Here is a 24600-nt window from a genome sequence, read left to right on the forward strand (position 1 = left end):
GTGACATTTCAGAGTTCTGCGGTTTCTTACAACATTTAGTCTGGCTTCTTCTTCCCAGTTAGTGCTACTGCCAATGTAAGTAGTTAATAGTGTGACAGAAAAATTGGACCCATCACATAACGGGCTTAAAACAGCAAGAGTGTGTGTGATGAACTGTAGTGGGACAGAAGAGTGGATGGTAGGATGGGAATGAGTATTTTATATAGATGGAGTTATAGAAATGCTTTTTTTACTGTTTTTACCTCCGCCAGGAAGTATTGTGATCACTTTGCTTTGTGTGTTTGCGTGTTTGTTTGTTTGTGTGTTTGTTTGTTAGCAGGATAACTCAAAAAGTTATGGATGGATTTTCAGGAAATTCTCAGGAAATGTTGATACTGGCACAAAGAAGAAATGATTAAATTTTAGTGGTGATCGTGGGGGCGGGGGGGGGGGGGGGGGGGGCACAGATCTGTCTTGGCAGAGGTCTGTGCTGTCTGAGTGCTTTTCTTGTTTAATATTTTAGTTTTTATAAACCCTTAGGGGTCTGAGCCTATTTTGCCTGTTTTTCAGTACTTTTGATTTTGCATTTATATACTATGTATAGAAATGTTTATTATACCCATGTTTGGTATCTTTTTTTTTTTCAGCACAACTTCATCTATCTCATCTGTCTATTTTTTTTTACGCTTTAGCCTATTATATCAACACAAAAGGCCAAAAAACACACACAAAAAAATAAAACCCGATTTGAAAAATGTTTATACACTCAACAAAAATATAAACGCACCACTTTTGTTTTTGCTCCTATTTGTCATGAGCTGAACTCAAAGATCTAAAACTTTTTCTGTGTACACACAAGGTTTATTTCTCTCAAATATTGTTCACAAATCTGTCTAAATTTGTGTTAGTGAACACTTCTTCTTTGCTGAGATAATCCATCCACCTCACAGGTGTGGCATATCCAGATGCTGATTAGACAGCATGATTTTTGCACAGGTGTGCCTTAGGCTGGCCACAATAAAAAGCCACTCCAAAATGTGCAGTTTTATCACACAGCACAATACCACAGATGTCACAAGTTTTGAGGGAATATGCAACTGGCATGCTGACTTCAGGAATCTCCACCAGAGCTTTTGCCTGTGAATTGAATGTTCATTTCTCTACCATAAGCCATCTCCAAAGCTGTTTCAGAGAATTCATGAAGAAGACTGTGTGAGGAAAATGGTGGTCACACCAAATACTGACTGGTTTTTTGACCCCCCTGGACCACCCAATACAGTAAAAGTGCACATTTTAGAGTGGCCTTTTATTGTGGCCAGCCTAAGTCACGCCTGTGCAATAATCCTGCTGTCTAATCAGCATCTTGATATGCCACACCTGTGAGGTGGATGGATTATCTCAGCAAAGGACAAAGGAGAAGTGCTCACTAACACAGATTTAGACAAATTTATGAACAATATTTGAGAGAAATAGGCCTTTTGTGTACATAGAAAAAGTTTTAGATCTTTGAGTTCAGCTCATGACAAATGGGAGCAAAAACAAAAGTGGTGCGTTTATATTTTTGTTGAGTGTAATTTATTGCATAAATAACACAAAGATGCTAAACGAACCTTTTCAAAGACTTTAAAAGTGAATATTGGTTCCAAATATTAGGTATATACAATCAAAATTGTAATAAATTAAAACTATACTCAGATATTTGACATAAAAGCATATTTTAACATAGGGTTTTTTTCTGGTTTTCTCATGTCCCCCCCACCTGTAATGCTAATGCAGTCTGTGGATTAGAATCCGCAGATTCAGCCAGTCATTTTTTCAGTTTTTTTAAAGGCCAAAAAATTATGAAAATATGGTCAGAAATATAATGCCCCCCCACCTCATTTTCATACTTTTATTCACGTTTGTTTGCTCCGGTTTCAAAATGTCGTATCTCTGGTTGTATTTGCTTTATCAACATCAAATAAAAAGTAGGAGAGTGTTTCAAGTCCACACTTTCCAATTCAATTATCCCCAGTGGTCTATGTGACCGACTTCCATGACCGTGGACCCCTAAGGGTTAATGTCTATTTTTTTTATGATAACACCAGCCTGCCCAGGGGCTACAGGTGGAAATTAGCACTAGTGCTAGAACTTGGCACAATACATCTCTCCTTTTTAAGGTGAATGTATGCTGTACATTGTCCCTGTCTAAATAAATAAATAAAATGAGAAAAAACAAAAAAACAAAAAAACAAAATTGGACCCATCACTTAACAGGCTTAAAACAGCACAGGGCAAAAAGGAAACTGGTTTCACCACAGTAGTCGCTTTTCCAAACTGTGCAAATATAACTTGCGCATAAAAATTTGCCTAATGGAAAAACAACAATTTCGCCACAAGTCTGTGTCTGTGTTTGTGCTGGCAAGAAGTGGTTTTTCAGGCGTAGCGCAAATGGTATATCATGCAAAACTGCAATGGAAAGACCTTTTTTCGCAGCTAAAGTCACGTGAATTAAAAAACCGGATGTTGACGTACGTTACAACAAGCGAAGAAGAAGAAGAAACATGTCGCAGTATGTGTGGACACACCAGGAAACCCAATCATTTTTTAATTTAGTACGAGATAGAGGGGTAATATATAATAATAATGAATATATCTGTAAATCAACACCATATTTACATTCATTGCCATGTTTATGGAATGACTTCTCATGTCATCTCACGATAATAAATAAACAAATCATTGCATTTGTGATTTAATGGAAAAACTGACATTACGCACTTCTGTTTTTTCGACATTTAGTAAATATCGGTAAAGTTTTGTGCAGATGTCCAATGGAAAAGCAGCTACAGACACCTTTGGATCAGAATCATGTTTGGAGTCATGTCTTGATTTTCTTTGCCAAAAAAGTGCTATGCAGAAAAAAAGGAATCAATGAATGAGCTCTGAAGAGTCAATTATGATGACCAGATGAAGAGGGAAAGTGACATTTGGGGCAATTGCATGTACTTATGAATAAAAGATGGGGCATTGGCCTGATTAATATTGAAGAATAACAGACAGCGAGTAGTCAGCTGACCCTCTGTGACTGATGGTTCTCAGTTACATGACTGTGTGTGTGTGTGTGTGTGTGTGTGTGTGTGTGTGTGTGTGTGTGTGTGTGTGTAGGTGTGTGTACATTTATGTGAGGACTACGCTGATTTCCATTTGTACAGTGTAAATTGTAATCAGTTAAAGACATGATCCAGGTTTCAATATAATTTAAGGAGACCGTTCTTAAATTATACTGAAACCTTGACACCTCTGCCTGATTGTGATGACTGAGCCCCCCCACCCCCCTTTTTTTTGTCTCTTGGTTCTGTGTTGTTGGTTTTTCTGTCTGTTTGTTCGTTTTGTTTTATTCTATCTACTTTTTTTGTTTGTTTTGTTTTTTTCCTCTTTTTTTGCTAATCAGACAATTGTTGGATCTATTCTGTACTGATTACTTGTTAATATTGGATTTACATTAAGGAGTGTCTTCTTTTTGGGTAGGGTGGGACTGTGGGAGGGACAAAAAGAAAAATGAAAGAATGGAAGTCCTTTTTGTCACATTGCACTGTCATACCTGTGAAATGACTTCCAATAAAAAAAAGTTAATAAAAAAAAAGGCATGTTCCAGTTCAAGAACATGAAAATAACTTTATATAATTTTGCCACTTCTATTCATGAACCTCTTCCATTTAAGCATAACAGTTTCAAAGCCGTACCTCTTGCAGACCACTGAAATGTGCACGTTTTTTGACTGTTCACGAAGCCTCTGTAATCGTATTTTCCTTTTTTTTTTTTATCTTTTCACAAGGTCCTGTCTTTCTCTCTCAGACCTTTCAATCCTGTCCCTTCAAACGAGAAGCAAATTTGCTGCTTGCTCGCTCGCCCACTCGACCGTATCTGTCCAGACAAACTGACCGACAGACAGACCGACAGACAGACCGACAGACAAAGAATGGAATGGAATGGTGAATGACGAACTTACGTAAGTGTAGGACTCACAAAAAACAGAAAGACACGTTGCCAACTGCAGGATGCTGTGAACATCACCTCCACCTGTCTGTCTGCCTGCCTCTCTCTCTCTCTCCGACAGCCTGTCTGTGCGTCTGTTGCTATTCTCGTCTTCATCTGCACCGCACGTGTATTATCAGTGTCCTGTATGAGTGTGAAAGTGTCGCTCCTCGCAGTGGTATCAGTTCCCCCAGACCACTCCACTCACCGCGCCTCTAATAAAAAAACCCACATGACACAAGCCATTACTCTCAGCCAGGTTACATAAACACAAAGGAATCCCCAAAAGAAAAACCCCAATTTAGCCACAGACATCTTCAAGGCAGGCGTTTCAGCTTCTGCTGTGTTCCTGCCACTGCTGGAGACTGAAGCGAATCAGACTGCATTCAGCCAGGGGGTTCTGCTTTATTTTGTGGGTCCGTGTCTCCATGAAGGAATGCTTATTTTTCCCTTTTCGTGAATTGGCTAATATAATCAATATGAGAACAAAAACCTCCAAGTGAGAAGTCCAAACTTTGTAAAACAGAGAAGTTTGGCTGGTTTTAGCTCATAAAAACATAAAAATTCAACAGTTCTCCTGAAGAGCAAAGCAAACAGTACTTTATTATCCCCTTCAACATCAATGTGACTGTGACACTGTGACATTATGACTAATACAGCAAGTGCAGGTTGCATGCATTGACCTTTAATCAGTGTATACGTGTCTACTTTTGCACACTGTGCCGCTACATGAATGTTAATTTACAGGCATATGAGTGCGAGTGTGTGTTCCTGTGCAGGTTTATTAGCTTGTAAAATGATTTTTGTTGCTGGGAACAAAACAGATGTCTCTCCATTTTCGCCTATGTTAATTTCTCTGAAGAGAAACAGCAGCCCTTATGAATACAACGCAAGAATGTGTGTGCACTGTATGTGTATGTGTTAGGCTTAGGAGTGTATACAGTATCTAGTGCATGATTGGAAAGCATAGGAGTTCAGCTCTACACACTTATTCACATCTTCAGCTGCAAAGAGGATATGTTTAGAAGAGCTGGGATTCACTATTGGAAACCAGTTTTTTCATTCAAATGAATTCCCTGAGGATTATTCAATCTGCTGAATGGCATTTTTTCTTTCTTTCTTTTCTTTTTTTTTTTTTTTTTTTTTTAGAATTAATCTATATTAAATAGCCTTCCTGGTGGATTATTGCATTTCCCAGGATTATTTCAGCAGAAGCCTAAATCTCCAGATAAGATTTCATGCATATATGTATAATGCATACTTCATTACAGTTTTTTTTTTAAATGAGCATGTACTGTTTTGACCCTTTACTACAGTTTTCCAGGCATATAAATATCCCATCCCAGACAAATGTACAGCACAACATGAGACAGTATGAGTCACATCCTGCATTCCTTTTCCCCTTTACCTAAAACAGTCTTTGAGATTAAAGCTGGCGATGGTATTTTAAAAAATCCCCTCTGAACGTTGTGTATAATAAATAATCTATTTATTGTATAAATACAACAAAGTGTGTGTGTGGGGGGGGAATCCAGTTCATATTGCGTCAACAGTCACGGTCACATACCATGCAGAGAAAAGCGGATTCCGTGCGTAAAAGGAGCGCAAAAGCAGAATAACTGGAAATAGAATCGGCTTGTTTTGTCCATCTTTACACAGCGTTTTCTACTGACTTTAATAAACAGATGTAAACTTACCTTACTTGAGGAGATTTAAAGAAACTGCAGTCCCGAAAACCAGACGCAGAGGTTTAATGAAGCCCGGTGTTGTCCGTCCTCTGAGACTCTGTGCGACTGCGCTCTTATTTAATTCAGTGTCACAAAAAAATAAATAAATAACTGTAAAGAAAGAAACAACTTTTCTTTCATCCAGGGAGATTAAAAAAAAACAATAAAATCAATCAAATTCGCCTAGTGCTGCAGCTTTGCCCATGTTTGAGTGTCTTTTATGAGATGAATTAACGACCGGCGGGGCGCGCGCAGTGTCGGTGAGCGCCGGTGTGTGGAGCCGTTATGAGCGGTGACAGTTGACTGCCCGGTAATCCAAGTGCGTCTAACAGCCTCCCGTTTACGCGGAGGAGCGTGTGGCGGAGCTCCTCCTCTGACTTATCTCTGTGTGTCTGTGCGTTAAAGACACGCGCACACACGCACGCACACACGCACGCACACACAGCATCCGCCTCTGACGCTGATCCACGCAAAACACCACTGAAGGAAACTTACTGTCACAAAAAAATGTTATGTCATGAATTCTTTTGCCTTATACTATTACATGACTGTTGTTTTTTTTTTTCTTTTCTTACATAAATCCATATACATGCGATAAATTTCCGATTAATTGGTCTCTCTCTCTCTCTCTCTCTCTCTCTCTCTCTCTCTCTCTCTCTCTCTCTCTCTCTCTGTTCCATCTTTATCTTGTCATCACTGATTAAACTGGAAAAAGACATGTGATTCATGACAAAATAGATATCTGATAATTAGATTTATTATCACATTATCGACCCTATATTTGTGCCAATCTTTTTAAATCACTTCTTCACGCTTTAAAAGTCATGGTATCTGGTGATAAACGTTGGGCTGTGTTGCCTAAATGCAGTTAACATCCGAGCATGACCTAAAAAATGCAAAAAAAAAAAAAAAAAAAAAAAAAAAAGTGTGAAGATCTACAATCTAGCACACTCAATAGAGATATAAATAGGGGAGACCAGGGTTGTTGGTAACACCGCCTCTCACAGCTCATTTCAACACGGAAAATTATTTTTGTTAGAGTTCTCCTGTTTTCACACTCTTATTTGTTGGCTGATGAGCAAGGCACTCAACCCCACATCTGGCTTGACCACATTTGTCATTATATTGTCATTGTACGCATAACAAAATTTAGACCGGTAGTTTGGCGAAGAAGGTGCAAACTTCACCCTTTAACCCCTGACACATTATTTCTGCTGTGAATTTGTGGTTGTGGAAGTGTCATAAAAGCTGCTGTGAGTATGTGCTTGTGTTCCTTTTCTTCAGTGGTTTTGTTTTACTATGTGTTTTAAGGTCAAAACAGGTGGAATAATAGAAAAAGACAAAGAGAGGAATTGAAGTTTGACAGGTTTTGACTACATAAGGCACTAAGAGTGTACATAAATAAAAGATTTAGGATGTTGAACATGAACTGTGAACTGGAACACACTGAAGTATTTGAATTGTAGCCAGTAGTTTTTGTTTTGGGGCTTGTTTTTACTAAATAAATATCAACTATAAAAAAAATATCAAATAAGTCCAGCAGCTTTTTGAACTCTAAAAAGGACTTACATAGTCAAAATTCAGTAAAAACACAATTTAAAAAAGGAAAGAAAGAAAGAAAGAAAGAAAGAAAGAAAGAAAGAAAGAAAGAAAGAAAGAAAGAAAGAAAGAAAGAAAGAAAATCACCACAATACTGCAAACAACAGTAAGAACAACAGCAACATAGAAAACAGTGTGGAAAAAAAAGCCCAAACTCTATTTTTATAGAAAGTCGGTCTCACTCATTGCTCTTTGTTTTACCCCCCTTTACAGAGGCAGCAGGGGGTGCACTGAGCATGCTCAGACGTCTATGGAAAAAACAAGGTCTATTTTATCAGCACATTTTAAAATTTTTCCTATTGAGCAAACAAAATTTTTAGGAATATTTAAAATAAATCAGACATTGAGAAAACTCACCACAGACACGTCAGGGGTTAAATACTCAGATTAAGGCAAGGCAGGTTTATTTCTACAGCACATTTCATGTACAAGACAATTCAAAGTACTTTACATAAAACATGAAAAGCATCACAGCAGGGAAGCAATAAAAAGTATAGGAATAGGAAAAAAGCTAACAAAACAAAACAGATAAGCAAATAAAACATAAAAACTTTAAGCTTAAAAGAAACAGTGCTGATCTGAACTGATGAATAAAAACTCTGTTCAAATGCAGCTGAGAACAGGTGGGTCTGTAACCTGGATTTAAATAAACTGAGTATTTCAGCTGATCTGAGGCTTTCTGGGAGTTTGTTTCATAAAATATAAAACACATATATGTACAACATACAGTATGTGTAAAAATAAATATAAAAACAATATGTACAGGAAATGAATAGCAGCAGAGAAGTATGAAAGTGTACAATACATGACACACACATATATATATATATATATATATATATATATATATATATATATATATATATATATATGTGTGTGTGTGTATATATATATATATATACACACACACACACACACATATATATATATATATATATATATATATATATATATATATATATACACATAAAACCGTGGAAAAAAATATTACACCATCAAATTAATCCAAAACAAGAAAAGCACTCGGAGAGTGCAGACCTCCACCAAGACAGATCTGTGCCCCCCCCCCTCAATGGATCACCCCCAAAATTTGATCATTTCTTCCTTGTGCCAGTATCAACATTTCCTGAAACTTTCATGAAAATCCACCCTTAACTTTTGGAGTTATCTTGCTAACAAACAAACATGCAAACAAACACACAAACACATAAACAAACACACAAAGCAAAGCAATCACAATGCCTCCTGGCGGAGGTAACAGTGGTTATGCAATCAAGTACTAACTCCTGTGTGTATCATGTGTCTAAAACAGACAGAAAAGAAAACACTGTTTTTGTCAGTACAATGCCATAGCTGTTGATGTAAGAACTGAAGTGATTTGGGTTATTATCAAGAAAACATGGAAAATGGATAGATATCAGCTCTGACATTAAACTCTTATGAGCTATTTTGGTTGTTATCATTATATTTGTCCACACAAATGTACCTTTAGTTGTACCAGGCATTAAAATGAACAAGAAATTGAAGAAAACAAGGGAAAGTTTTTTCCGTGACTGTATACGGTAAAGTGTTATTGGTTACATTTATATGATAGATTTATAATTCTTCCACTAGAAAGAACCTGAAAAGTGAATGTGTTGTAATGTGTAGGGGATGTTTGGAACTATATCTGGTTTCTCTGAGATAAACAGTCCATTTGAGAAAAAACATTTTCTTATTAATTCTCAGAATTTCAGAAATCCAAACTTGTCAACCTGGTGAATGTTGCCATGAAAGTAACAGTCAAATAAACTTCTCCTTACAGTCCATTTATGAAAGGTTATTATCATTCACGAAAACTAATGAAATGATGAAAACTATTACTCTCACACAACTATCGGCTCTGAAATTAACCCTTTCATATATACTGGTCACTCCAGTGGACAGTTATTCCACAGCTGTTCTCTTGTATATTCATGGGTTTTGTTGTTTTAGTTCCATATCAGCCAACACAGTGGACGCTCATGCACCATCCCATAATACACTGACATTCATACCTTACTGTAACTTTATGTTCTTGATAAACCTGATCTGCACTAACACGATTGAGGGTAAATCAAATGCTTGCTGTTCTTAGACTGTAATTAAAATTTTTCTAAAAACAAAAAGTTTTTTTTAAAAATATTATTTCTATAAAGTAAGAACTAGTATTAGAATATAATAAAAGGTGAGAAAACATCAGATTACCTGCATCAGAAATGCTTTTGTTTCATAGTTTTCACACTTTCTGATATTGCATTTTAAATACATGTTTCTTTGCTTCAGAAATTAAACACATGGTGCCCAAATGAGTGGACGTTTTTGTAACTCCATGAAAAATAGGTTAATTTAAAAAAAATAAATAAATAAATAAATCAATGTCATTGTTTTTGTCTTACCTAAAGAGGAATAAAAACACTCAAGAAAATAATGTTGACAAGGGTTCTCATAATTCATGCATCAAAGGGTTAAACTCTTATGAGCTATTTTTGTTGTTATCATTATATTTGTCCAAACAAATGTACCTTTAGTTGTACCAGGCATTAAAATGAACAAGAAACTGAAGAAAACAAGGGGTGGTCTAATAATCTTTTCCGGGACCGTACATGTACAATATATTGGCAAATAAATATTTTTCTTCTTCTTGTACATGACAAAAGTTGTGCACTATAACTTCTATACTTTGCTGCAGCTCCGACTTGTGTGTGAAATGATTTGCAAAAGGTTTATTAGTCATTATGCAACTATAGTTTATGTCATAAGTGTAGGAACAGAGTATGTACTGGTCAGTTGAAAATGCTGGCTCATCACCGTCTGCACAAACATCAGGAGAACATCAAGTTATTTTAGCACAGTAGTAGCTCTTTAGATATCTTAGAAAACGCACTACGTCATTGATTCTGTGATGCTGGGTTTTTAATGGGCCGCAATTGGCAGAAGAAAATACACAGCAATAATATGATACATGAATTCATTTTCCAAAGTGAAACAGAACAAGAGTGTTCTCTGGAAGAGTTTAGAAATGCTGACCTCATCCAAGTCCAGTGAAGTACAGAAGAAAAAGCCTGAGCTGCGAAAGAAGGAACAAGATGGAAATGACATATAAGAAAACAAAACAACCTAAAAAAGGTGAAAATTATGTAAATGAATAAACTGAACAGTACAGGTCAGCAGATGCACAGGAAATGAAAGGCGATTTAAAATAACATAAGAGGCAAAAATGTCAGTTCATGACGTTTAATTGTATGTTCAGGGCCCGAGGACTTTGTTTTGGAATCACTGTGTTACTGGAACATTTTAACACTTAAAAAGCAACTGAACCCTTAAAGACCCAAACATCCACTGGTGACCAAAACCATCTACTGATCTAAAATGTTTAATACCTGCTGAGCCACTAATCCTGTCAATACATGTAAATAATTGGTGTAAAATACAGTTTGTCATCTTGTCATGGTCATCAGATATGACCCATTTGGACGTTCAGAAGCTCTGTAGTTACCATGGAAACACCATCATCTTCTATAACATTGATTCACCAGTAAAACCCACGGCGTTTAATAAATGACAATGGATGGAAACACATGGTTTATGTTCAGTTAGTGATAGATTTTGTCGAAAATTCACGTTTTCTTCATTTTTTTCTGTTTCTGATATATACTTTAATCTGAGCTTTTATGAACACCTATATGATCAGTATATTAGATATGGGAAAGTACCTGATTTTCGTTGACAAAAATGCAAAATACAGAGGATAATATTGTAATAAAAGGTGATAAATCACTTAAGACAGGTTAAATACAGAGACAAATGCATTTGGGAACTGACACAAACTGGGTCTTTATGGGTTGAATCTACTAACTATGTTCGTTATTGACATCAGTGATCTACACACACATCTCCTATCGGCCTGCCTGCGGGCCGAAAAAATTATATTAATATTCATCTACTACAAAAATATAATAAATCAGGACAATGGATGTTTTTCTCAACTTTTGTTCAAAGTTTAGACCCTAATGTTAATAAAAGTAGATCACAAGTGTATTTTAGTGCAAACTTTAATGTTCAAACATGATTTTTAATCTTTGTGGGGTGAAATATATGCTATTAAAAATCTCCGACATGAACAATTAATTTATGCATATCATCATCAATCCAGCCAAAAAAAACAGGCAAGGATAAAAAATTCTAATTTCTCTTTTAGTTATTACAGTTTACTCAGGCATAGTAATAGATACAATATTTTAGACAATGGGAATAGATTCTGTGAGGTCTAAATGTCCATAGACACCAAGAACATCCATATGAACCTTATTATTGTGAAGTAATTCTTCATTTACTTTGGGCATGTCTTTTTAGGCGTTTTTCCCCTGAAAATATGGTCAGGGTTAAACAGGTTAAGGCCTTTACACAACAATCTGGTAGAATCCAGTTGTTTGCCGATGCAGTTCCACACATTGTCCATCACTTCATTATATTTATCACTTTTGTGTTGCATAAAAGCAGCATGATTATAAATCACAGATCTGATTGTTACAGTGTTGTGATCAGAGGTGTAGTAGACCCTGGAGAAGTGGGTATACTCTCAAGTTTTGCCTTTTTTTTTTTTTTTTTTTTAATTTTTCAAAACATTTTTTTAAAGTAGTCCAGGTTTGATTCCAGCGTCACTGGGGCTTTTCTGTGTGGGCTTTGTCCCCACATGTCTGCATGGGTTCTCTTCAAGTCCACTTTCCACCATGAATTAATAAATTCAAGTCAGTGTTCATGCGTCAACAGTCAACATTCAGCCTGTGTCATTCGCTCCTGACTTTTTTTTTCTCACCATTTTTGTCTGTTTAATACTTTTAGCTGTAGCAGTGTTGTAAGAATCTGTCCTTTCAAACATGTGGGTTGACAGAGTTTTTATTCTTTTTATTGTCGCAGAATCAACAGGGCTCTCAAGTTTAGAACAGAGTTCAGAGTGAGATTTTGGTGGTGGAGGTGGAGGTGGGGACGGGGTTCTGATCTGAAATGACACACAAAAAACATACAAATAAAAATATGTAATTCAGCATTTCTTAGTGCAGGTGTGTGTGTGTGTGTGTGAGAGAGAGAGAGAGAGAGAGAGAGAGCAAGAGAGAGTGTGTATTTTATTGTATTTCGGTGAGATCAATGTAACAGCTGTCCTCCCCTGTAATGTTGTGGTAGAGGGAATATCTAAATCTTACTCAGATACAGCAATGCTGTTTTCTGATTGGCTGTTCCGTAACTGTATTCTTTTTATTTAATTCACTGGTGCGTGGCAGGCGCCTTCTGAACTCTACGGGGAACCCACTTCATTCCTGTCTGTTCCACTGTAAATAGCGGCGCAACTTGGTGGGCGTTATTCTGGTAATTACTCTGGGTGAGAAATACCAGGTGTGAGTGTGTGAAGGGGTTGAAATGCATGTGTCTCACACCCAGTGTGTGAGACTTTAGAGCCCTAGAATCAATGTATAACCACAGAACTCTAATTACACACAACAATGCTTTTGCACAGTTATTTCTTTTACTAATACTGATAATAATTGTGTAGAAAATATTGTACAATTTGTTGTTGTAATTGTGTTTTAATATGTATATTTGGGATAGATAGATAGATAGATAGATAGATAGATAGATAGATAGATAGATAGATAGATAGATAGATAGATAGATAGATAGATAGATAGATAGATAGATAGATAGATAGATAGATAGATAGATAGATAGATAGATAGATAGATAGATATTTGTGTATTTACCTTTACATACACTACTGGTCAAAAGTTTTAGAACACCCCAATTTTTTCAGTTTTGTATTGAAATTCAAGCAGTTCAAGTCCAGTGAACAGCTTGAAATGGTACAAAGGTAAGCAGTGAACTGCCAGAGGTAAAAAAAAAAAAAAAAAAAAAAGGGCAAGGTTAAACAAAACTGAAAAATAATGTACATTTCAGAATTACACAAAAAGGTGAACAAGAAATGGGTTAACAACTTAAAGCAGTTCTGCAGCAATGGAGGTTGATCAAGTCTGGAAAGTTGGTGCTACCAGTTCCTACAGGTGTCCCAACATTTGTGAATTCCCTCCAACCCCCTGTGTCTGCAGAAAAGTAGTGTTGGAACACACTTTGGTACCATACCCTTGTGAGCATTATTTGAACAGTATTGTACTGCAGAAAGTAGTGTGTTACTATAAAAATGGAAAAGAGGAAAAGGCAATTAATGATAGAAGAGAGACAGAGCATCAGAACACTGAAAAAATGTAGGTCTGTCCTACAGAGAAATGTCCAAGAAAGTCCAGGTGTCAGTAGGTCCAGTTTCCTTCACTATCAAAAGGCACTCAGAAACTGGACTGGGAAATGCTGACAGGAAGAGGTCTGGCAGAGCCAAAGACACAACAGAACCAGAAGACAAGTTTATGACAGTCAACAGCTGGAGTGAGAGGAGACTCACAGGACAACAGCTTCAAGCACAGTGAAGATAGTGGTCGTAGTGAGACAGTCTGAGTTTCACTGTGAACGGAAGACTGAACAGTTGCAGGTTTGATGGGTCCAGTTGCAGCAGAAAGCCATTGCTGAGACTTCAGAATAAGAAAAAGAGGCTTATGTAGGCCATGACACACCGCCAGTGGACTACTGAAGACTGGAAGACGGTGTTATGGACTGAGCAAACCTGCAACGAATTTCATCCTCAGGAGGAAATGGAAATAATTGAAATAATAAAATAAGATGTGAATAACAGGCAGGTTGTGACAGTTTTCTTCCACCTATATCCTACATTGCTGGCACTAACGTTCACCTGAACCGAACTGTGGGCAGTCTCAGAATACGCAAACGGCTCTATGCACTGGAGCGCCGTAAAGGGAGGGGGTAAACGTAACAAATTCATAGGGCCCAGCGTTTGTGTGTCCAGTGGATACAGGTCAGAGGTTGTGAAAATTTCATCTAAGATCTGCTGTATAATAGAGGAAGAGAGCTGGGAGATGGATGTTGAAAGTATGAAAAGTTTCACTTTCGTTACACCAGCATTAGTTATGTCAGTTATGGACTGCACCCCCGCGTATTAGGGCTGAAACATATATCGTTATCCTATCTATATCTAGATATGAACATTCAAGATATTAATATCGAAAAAGCAACAATATAAACAATACAGATTTCCCCCACGCTCGCCCTGCATGTACAGCTCTGGAAGTCACAACAAATTTCATTTTTATGATTGCCCTTGAATGCACCGCTAAGGCCACAAACCTTATTTCATGCTTGCTGTGGATTTTGTATTATGATTTTGTATCATGATGTCTGTATTTTTCTGGAAAATGCTTGGTTTTCACCAAACCCGTAGTCATATCGTATTGTATTGTATTGATATCAAGATATCTGGCATGAATATTGAGATATGAAATTTTGTCCATATCGTTCAGCCCTACCACATATATAACTGCTCCCCGAACCAAAAAAAAAAAAAAAAACTCTGTTTTTTTGACAAATCGCACCCTGTATATGTGTGTATATATTTTGTAGTATTGATCACTTCTTTCCTGCTATTTTTTCTTATACTTGCATGGAGCAACTGTAACGCACACCAATATCCCCTGGGATTAAGAAAGTATTCTGATTCTGATAGATTCTGATCAATCTAAATTGCCTGGAGGTGGGTGGTTATTGTGTATTTCAGCCCTGTGAGGAACTGCTGACACATCCAGGGTGTACCCCGCCTTCATCCATGGTACCTGGGATGAGCTCCAGCACCCGCCACCACCCTTAAAAAATAAATAATAATAAATAAATAAAGGAAAGTTCAGGAAGGAAGTGACTCCACTACATGTTTCTTAGACTTTGCCTTATTGCTGAAGGTAAAACGTTTATAGCTGTTCTTTTGTTATAAGTGACCCCAGCCTCCCCTATGTTTCTGTATTAATCAGCAGACTCAGACCTGTCCAAAAGTATCGCTTCAAATGACAAACAAGTGGAACTCCAACCCATCATGTTTTCAGCCCACTGCTCCTCTCTCCTATCTCCATCACCGACGCTGCCACATTCATTAAAATGTACTTCAACGTGGGACCAACATTGCATTTCCATCATGGCTGTCATATGTTTGACAGAGCTGTAGACCACGTTGTCTGCACAGATAAGCTGTCCCAGTTCAATATCCAGTTAGCATTCTCACAGGTTTTTCCTGACAATAGGAAACCGTCTTGTCACTTCAGATTTGAAGTGAGGATATTATTATTGATTTGTTTTCACAGAAGAAGTGATGTGTGAAGTATGATGACGGCACATGGCATATCATAATAGATGTTTTCCATTTGCAAGGTGAGGTAAACTGATGTGTGCTTTGTCCAACTCGACATTTAGAAAGTTGGCCAAGTGGAAAACCGAAAACATCTGTGGAACCGAACCTACAGGGAACAGGAAATGCTTCTTTATTGTCATCTTTTCACTTAATTACAGCATAACCAGGTGTTTGTTTGTGATACCAATCATCCCATGTTTAACACTTATTTCTCTTCATCTCATGTACATGCATATATAAACACACACACACACCTACACCTACACACACACCTACACACACACACACACACACACACACACACATAAGCAAAGGCAGTGGTGGGCATGGAGCTGCATACTTATAGCACATTATAACATTGAACATTGTGATGAGCCTGTCATCTGTAAAGAACTGCACATAAGTTAAGCTGCCTTCAAACTGGCAGAACAGACAGGACATCCATCCGGCAGAGGCAGAGGAGTGGACAAACACAATCTACCTGGGAATGTTAGTCTTCATCCAACGGTGAAGACAGCTTTGCCGCTGTCAGCTATGTTTGATGTTCATTTCTGCACAAATCAGGTAATTACATTAACCGTGGCTCACTCTACACATCTCAAAGAATGGGGCTATGGTGTCATGTCATTTAACGTCTTAAGATTAAGGAAAGGAACCCAGTGGTGATTCACAAAGTAGGTATTTGTCACATTTGTCAGATTTTTTTTTTTTTTTTTTTGGTGGAATTAAGCAGAGAAAATCCTTTTTTTTTTTGCTTGAATTAAGCCAAAAAAATGTTGAATTAAGAAAAAAAAAAAACTGCAAACGGAACAAGTGAAAATTATCTTGGTACGATTTCGTAAAATAAGATTTTCAAGATCTATTGTCTAAAAATAAGTTCTTATATCTCACCGAAAAGTTACTCTTTAGGTCAGGGGTGTCAAACTCATTTTAGTTCAGGGGCCACATTCAGCCCAATATGATCTCAAGTGGGCCGGACCAGTAAAATAATAACAGTAAAAAAAGTAAAATTAAATCATGATAATGTTAACACCTACAAAAATCAGAATAACATGAAGAACTGGAAATGACTTACAAAAAACAACTGGAATTTTAACAATATTCTGCCTCAGATTATCAATTTATCATTTACACATGTGCATTACAACTTACATTACAATTACAAATACACAAAACATTTAATGACAGGCAGAATATTGGAAAAGATTGCATTTACTTATCTTAAGACATTTCAGGTTATTCCCATTTTTTGTAAAATAGCAGTTTTTTAATATAAACAATTCCATGTAATTTTACTTTTTTTACACTAAAACAGAGAGAAAATTTGTTGTTTTCATGATTTATAGGTTTAATATGATAGTATTTTACTGGTCAGACCTACTCGATATCTAATTGGTTTGTACGTGGAATCTGAATTAAAATGATTTTGACATCCGCGGTTGTTAATATCTTCAGTGTAATTTTTGTATTTCACAAATCTATCCCACGGGCCAGATTGGATCCTTTGGCGGGCCGGATTTGGCCCCCGGGCCGCATGTTTGACACCTGTGGTTTAGGTGATTATGTCTTATTTTAAGTGTTATGAGATACTTTAACAAGAAATGAAAAAAATACACTTAGTAAGATTTAGATTTTTCCAGCGTGGTTAGCTTCAGCTAATAAAGAAATATAAAGAATAATAAGAATAAAGACAGTGGTTTGAATACACAGAATATATTAATGTGCAAAAAGTGTACACTGTAAGAACAGCTAAGGTGAGTTTACTTAAAAAAAATTGAGGGAACCGGTTGCCTTAAAAAAATTTAAGTAATGAGTAATGAAAACTTGAGTGTATTAAACATAAATGCTTGATTTGAATGGAATTGCTATTTTAAGTCCAACACACTAAATGCCAAGTTAATTTAACTTCAAATTTGTTGCAATGTCAGTTGCTTTGTATAATCATAAGCCTTAATATCATCAGTTCATTGTACTCAATTCCAAGTTGATTTAAATTAAAATCTTTTGCTATATAAGTTGCTTTGTATAATTATTAAACTTAATATGTTTATGACACTTAATTTCTTCCAAGTCCATTTAATTTAAAATCACAAGCAGTATTAATTTCAATAAACAAAAAAACAACTACCAAAATGACATTATTTTTCTTTTTAATTTTTCTATAGAAGTTTCAACTTCAAACTACAACATGAAAGTCATGGAACGTAATGTCTTTCCTATATAACCAGATGTTTCCAACCTTTCTCTCTATGAGATAGCATTTTACTGTCTAGTGAATGAATGCTTAGCCCACTGAAAACTCAGCTTTAACAAACAACCTTAAATCACTAACTCCTGAGAACATAGTTCACATAAAACATGAAAAGGTCTTGCAAATAAGTTCTTATATCTCACTGAAAAGTTACTCTTTAGGTGATTATGTCTTACTTTAAGTGTGATGAGATATTTTGGCCAGAAATTAGAAATATACACTTGGTAAGATTTAGATTTTTTCAGTGTAAAAAAGCTCAAACTGTCGGTCTCAATCACTGCTCTGTGTTTTGCCCCTTATTCCACAGGAGGCGGGGGATGCACTGAGCATGCTCAGATATCTATGGAAAGGACAAGCTCTATTCTATCAGCATGCTTTGAAATTTTTCCTGTTGAGCAAACGGTTGAATTTTTAGGAATATTTAAAATAAGTCATACATTCAGAATGCTCACCACAGACACGTCAGGGATTAAAGGGTTAAAGACACTGTGAACATCAACACGATGATGCCACTTTGATTGCTTGCATTTTCAGTTCTCCTGCAGATGGTTTTACATTTAGAGGACACTTCCATGAATGTGAAAGCCCTCTTCTCAGAATCCCCTCATTATGGTTGGTTGTGGTGATGATGGAGGTGGATGAAGGAGAAAAATGGAGCTGGAGCCATGCCCGTTTTTACAGGACATGCTGTGTTGTGAAACTAGAGGATAATGACGACCGAGGAAAAGCCACGGAAGTTTAGGAACAGCACTGACTGTGTGTGTGTGTGTGTGTGTGTGTGTGTGTGTGTGTGTGTGTGTGTGTGTGTGTGTGTGTGTGTGTGTGTGTGTGTGTGTGTGTGCAGTTTGATTTTAATGGGATATCGCTGCATCATATAGTAGCACAAAGGAATGTGATTATTTTTGTCCTATTGGTTATTGGTACAGAAGGTTAAGGAAAGTATAGAAAAAAAGGAAAGAAAAGAAAAGAAAAGAAAAGAAGAAAGGATAAGAAAAGAACGGAAAAGAAAAGAAACAAAAGTAAAAGAAAAGAAACAATCAAAAAAGAAGAAAAGAAAGAAAGAAGAAGGGAAAAGAAATGGAAAGGAAAGGAAAAGAAGACAGAAAGAAAGAAAGAAAGAAAGAAAGAAAAACAAAAAAGAAGAAAAGAAAGGAAAGGAAAAGAAAGAAAGAAAGAAAGAAAGAAGATGATAGGAAAGAAAAAGAAAAGAAAGAAAGAAAAAAGAAGAAAGGAAAGGAGAAGAAAAGCAAAAAGAAAGAAAGAAAAAGAAAAAAGATGAAAGGAAAGAAAAAGAAAGAAAGAAAGAAAGAAAGAAAGAAGATGATAGGAAAGAAAAAGAAAAGAAAGAAAGAAAAAAGAAGAAAGGAAAGGAGAAGAAAAAGAAAAAAGATTAAAGGAAAGAAAGAAAGAAAGAAAGAAAAGGAAAAGAGCGATTAAATGCAGTATTTAATCATCTATAATTGCATTGTTATTTCACTTATTGCTTCTAAAAGTCCGTTTCAGAGGTTAAAAGTGAGTTGGTAAAACAGTTTGGTGCTTTTTCTAAGACTTTCTGTCATAAATGCTTGTCTGTGTCTGTGCTCAGTGAGTGTTTGTCTGTGTTTCTTTTCTTCATAAATGTCAGACTTTACTGTGGGCCTCCAGCTGTGAACCTGGATGTGCACCCAGAACCACTGAAGTGACTGCGTCTGCTTGAAACAGTAAATATGGACCACCACCACCACCTGGTACCACAGACTGTGTCAGTTTGTGTGCAGTTGCATTTTTCTGTGGATAACTTAATCACTTTAGCCTCTTGTTGATGCTCAGTTTAACGTTTTTCATCTTCCTTCGTTGTAATCTTTAAACTTTGTTGTGCAGAGTGCTGTTTGTGCAGACTGTTTTCATATTTATCTGCTGCTCACTTCAAGTCACCTAAAGCCTCTATTTGTGAACATGGATTTGTGGATTCACAGTCATTTTGGGGCTTGTCTTGAGCAAATGGACAACTTTTAGATACAAAATGTGAAAACTTCACACCATAACTGCATTTACACTGAAAAGGAACTTTCAGAAGATGAAAAAAAAAAAAAAAAAAAACTATGACAATTGCACTTTTTGCACATTAAGATATTCGGTGTATTTAAACCACTGTCTTTATTCTCACTGTTTTTTTAGATTTTCTTTATATTTTCAAATGATTTAACCTTTCTTAAGTGATTTATCTCCGTGTATCATAATACTATCCTCTCCATTTTGCATTTTTTTCAGTGAAAATCAGGTATTTTCCATATTTAATTCACTGATTTTGTACTTTAATCATCATGCTGAGATTACATTTGAGGGTTATTATACCAAAAAACTGAGAAAACTGAAGAAAAAGTGACATTTTCAGTAAAATCTATCATTAACTGAACATAAACCAAGTGTCTCCATCCACTGTCACTGATCCAACTCTATGGGTTTTTCTGGTGAATCAATGTTGTAGAAGATGACAGTGTTTCCACGGTAACTACGGCGCCTCTGAATGTCCACATGGGTCATATCCAATGACCATGAAAAGATGACCAACTGTATTTTATACCAGTTATTTACATGTATTGATAGAATTAGTGAATCAACAGTGATTTACCTTTTCATATCAGTAGATGATTTTGACCACTAGTGGATATTTGGTTCTTTATGGGTTAAATACACAGTAAATATCAGATGTCATAGTAGTGCTCATAGTAGCATGGGATCATGGGAATTATTGTTTTCACCACTGTATCAGAGGCAGAAATCATTATTTGCAGAGTAGTTCATGAATTAAAATTGAATTGTCATCATCTTTAATGATGTATATTCACACTGTGTCATTTTAATGGAATGAAATAGTTTTAATTAATGTTAAATATTAACATTGATATTAGAGAAGATAATGTGGCTGAAATGAAGCTGAACACAATGATATGAGTGAACAGGAGATATTAATGCTGCATATTATAGCATTTAACACAATCCATAGTTCATGCACTGCAAAAATCTAAATCTTACCTTTTTCTCATATCTGGTCAAAATATCTCATCACACTTAAAATAAGACATAATCACCTAGAGTGGCTTTTCAGTGAGATAGAAGAACTTATTTTTAGACAATAGATCTTGAAAATCTTACTTCAAAAAATCTTACCAAGATAATTTTCACTTGTTCCATTGGCAGATTTTTTTGCTTAATTCAAGATTTTTTGACCTAATTCAAGCAAAACAATGATAATCTTGTAGTGTCACTGGAAAGGCCTCTGGTGAATGAATTCCTCCCCCTGGTGGGTTATCCATGTATTGCATGTATCTAATTGTTTACATCAGGTGTTTCAAGAAAAAAATATCACACTGGTTGCTTGTCCATTGGACATCTGCACAAAACTTTACCGATATTTACTATATGTTGAAAATGTTCCATTAAATCACAAAAGTGATGATTTGTTTATTTATTATCATCAGATGGCATGAGAAGTCATTCCATACATGGCGACGAATGTAAACACAGTGTTGATTTACAGATATATTCATTATCATTATATATTACCCCTGTATCTTGTACTAAATTAAAAAATGATTGGGTTTCCTGCTGTGTCCATCATGTTTGTTCTTCTTCTTCGCTTGTTGTAACGTACGTCAACCTCCTTTTTTTTTTACTCACCTGACTCTGTTTCGAAAAAAGGTCTTTCCATTGCAGTTTTGCGTGATATACTATTTGCGCTATGCCCGAAAAACCACCTCTTGCCAGCGCAAAAAATTTTAATCGAAAAAATGAGACTTTTGGCAAAATTTTTCCATCAGGTAAATTTTTATGCACAAGTTACAGGGTGGGGAAGCAAAATTTACAATGAACATTTAGTTGTTTTTTCTCAGCAGGCACTACGTCAATTGTTTTGAAACCCAACATATATTGATGTCATAATCATACCTAACACTATTATCCATACCTTTTCAGAAACTTTTGCCCATATGAGTAATCAGGAAAGCAAACGTCAAAGAGTGCGTGATTTGCTGAATGCGCTCGTCAAACCAAAGGAGATTTTGCGATAAATCTGTCATTTCTGCGGTTCAGAACAGCATCGACAGTGAAGATCTTTTCATCTGAAAAGATCGTTACAATGGAGGACTTTTTCTTGAACCATGTAATAATTTTCTTGCACCTTTCCAATCTCTTTTCCTTCATAGCTGTTGTCAACAAGTGTTTTGGTGTTCTTGTGTAAGATTTTAACTTCAAATCATATTTTACTGCATTTCCAATGGTCTTGTTGTCTACCTCAAGTTCAATTGCCATTTTTCTCATGGATTTGGTTGGATCCTTTAGGATTTTGGATTTGAGAGCTTTAATAAAAGCTTTGGTACGTTTTTTGTTGCTTCCTCCACTTCCAGACTTTCTTGTAATAGTTTTGCTCATAGTCATTCTCTTCTTTCCATTATAAACAGTCTTTATGGACACTCCAACTATTTTTGAAATCTCCTTTGGTGTGACGAGTGCATTCAGCAAATCACACACTCTTTGACGTTTGCTTTCCTGATTACTCATATGGGCAAAAGTTTCTGAAAAGGTATGGATAATAGTGTTAGGTATGATTATGACATCAATATATGTTTGGTTTCAAAACAACTGACGTAGTGCCTGCTGAGAAACAACTAAATGTTCATTGTAAATTTTGCTTCCCCACCCTGTATATTTGCGCAATTTGAGAGGCAGTGGAAAAGCAACTACGGATCATGTAGAGGGCTTCAAAACTCGTGTATCAAATATGATACGTTTGGTGTTATAGGGTTAAATAGACTCTTTGCTGTGATTGGTGCATATCTGTATAAACATTAGCATGATTAGTCGGTCATGGTAATTTACTGTGTGAGTGATTCTATAACAGTCAGGTACAAAACACATGCCAGGTTCAACATGTCAGAGTGGAAAATGCACATACACAAGGATTAAAATGAATGTCTGCTGAATCCAATTTGTATGCAATGTATGGTTTATCTTCTAAACATGAGGCTGGCTGTCAAACTGCACTGAGAGGGAAAAAGCTTTAAAACCCAACTATGATCATTATCCATCTGTATCAGCACCATGAATCTGTGCATTACTGATTACTGCTGCTGCAGCGACACACACACACCTTCATTATAATCATTAAATTTGTTTTATAAGCAGAACCGTCTTGTCATACACACACACACACACACACACACACACACACATACATTTTCAGCACAATCACAAAAGACAGATTGTTCGTCATCCCCCAGGTTACACACAATCTGCCTATTCAGGAAAAATTGCAGTTTGCCCGTTCAACTCTCTCGTGGTGAGTATGTGATGGGTCAGCTTTCTTAAATGTAATATATATTAAAAACCCAGTATTAGGCAGCAAATCCAATTGTGCCAATGAGCCTGGCTGCAGACTGCACAGATCCACTGAGCAGAGGCTGGAGGTAAAGTCTTTAACCTCAGGGAAGCTGGTAATTGAAGCATAGATGTGGAGTCGAAGAAACCCAGGCTCTGATTGAAATCTTTATTTTTTTTATTTATTGTTGTTTGTTTTGTTTTGTTTTCATTTTCAGTTGTGCTGGAAGGGGAAAAAAGTATTTGGCTCGAGGGGGAGGTAGGCATCTGTATTTGTTCGTTCTGCTCAAATCATGCTTAATCCTCCTAACCTTGATGAAAAAACACTCTGGCACATTGGCGGAGGGTGAAAGCGATAGATTTATTTGCAGCTATGAGTCATCTGCTTCAAACGGATCCTTTTCTGTACAACAAAAGCACAGTGTAATTGTTACCATGAAGACAAAGGTCTGCGCTGAGAGCATGAGATACTGTTCAAATAATCAATATTTAACACACATATATATAAAAATTAGTATTCTCTTTAAAAATCAATTATTGCACCATGACTGGAGTCAAGGTGGGATGGAATGACATTAGCAGGATGTGTGTGAAGAAGAAAAATGATCAGTAAACCTCTGGTACATATATAGATGCTTCTATGAAACAGGACATGGGGGCTAAAAATTCAAACCAGATGTAGACTGATGTTTTGATGCAAGTTTGGAAGCACTTTGGGTCTATTTTAAAAATAAATACTTACCAAGATAAAAGAGAAACTATTTTTCAGATAAAACCCATTTTTTATTATTATTTTACATTATATTAAATACAAAAACATGGTAACACGGTAAAAGGACACAAAAATTACATGCTACTATGTTTTCAAATATCTCTTTATTCTCTCACAGGTAAATTTGGGGAATTGAACTAATTATTTAAGGCAGAGTGTTTCACAAAAATGACTGCTATTGCAAAATCGTTTATGATTTATTTGTGTTTAACCCTTTCATGCATACTGGTCACTACAGTGGACAGTTATTCTACAGCTGTTCTCTTGTATATTCATAGGTTTTGTTGTTTTAGTTCCATATCTTGTAGCACTTTGAGATTCTGCTGAATGAAAAGTACTTTATAAATGCAACTTATTATTATTATTATTATTATTATTATTATTATTATTATTATTATTATTATTATTATTATTATTATTATTATTATTATTATTATATCAGCTGACACTGTGGACACTTATGCATCATCCCATCCACTGCAGTTCATACCATTACTGTAATTTTGCTGTTCTTGGTAAACCTGATCTGCAGTAACATGCTTTAAATCAATTGCTAATTGTTATTAGACTGTAATTAACAGTTTTCTTA

General features: G+C 36.0%; 1 protein-coding gene across 1 annotated transcript in view; it reads right to left on the bottom strand.

Annotated features, from left to right (window-relative positions):
- calcr (calcitonin receptor) overlaps window positions 1-6098 on the bottom strand; it is a 180135-nt gene extending 174037 nt beyond the window's left edge. The window contains exon 1 of the mRNA XM_030148203.1: window positions 5694-6098. The gene's annotated coding sequence lies outside the window, so the exon portion shown is untranslated. The remainder of the gene's footprint in view (window positions 1-5693) is intronic.
- Between the last annotated feature and the right edge of the window lie 18502 nt (window positions 6099-24600).

Source organism: Sphaeramia orbicularis, chromosome 11 (genome assembly GCF_902148855.1).
Source record: "Sphaeramia orbicularis chromosome 11, fSphaOr1.1, whole genome shotgun sequence".
Lineage (NCBI taxonomy): Eukaryota > Metazoa > Chordata > Actinopteri > Kurtiformes > Apogonidae > Sphaeramia > Sphaeramia orbicularis.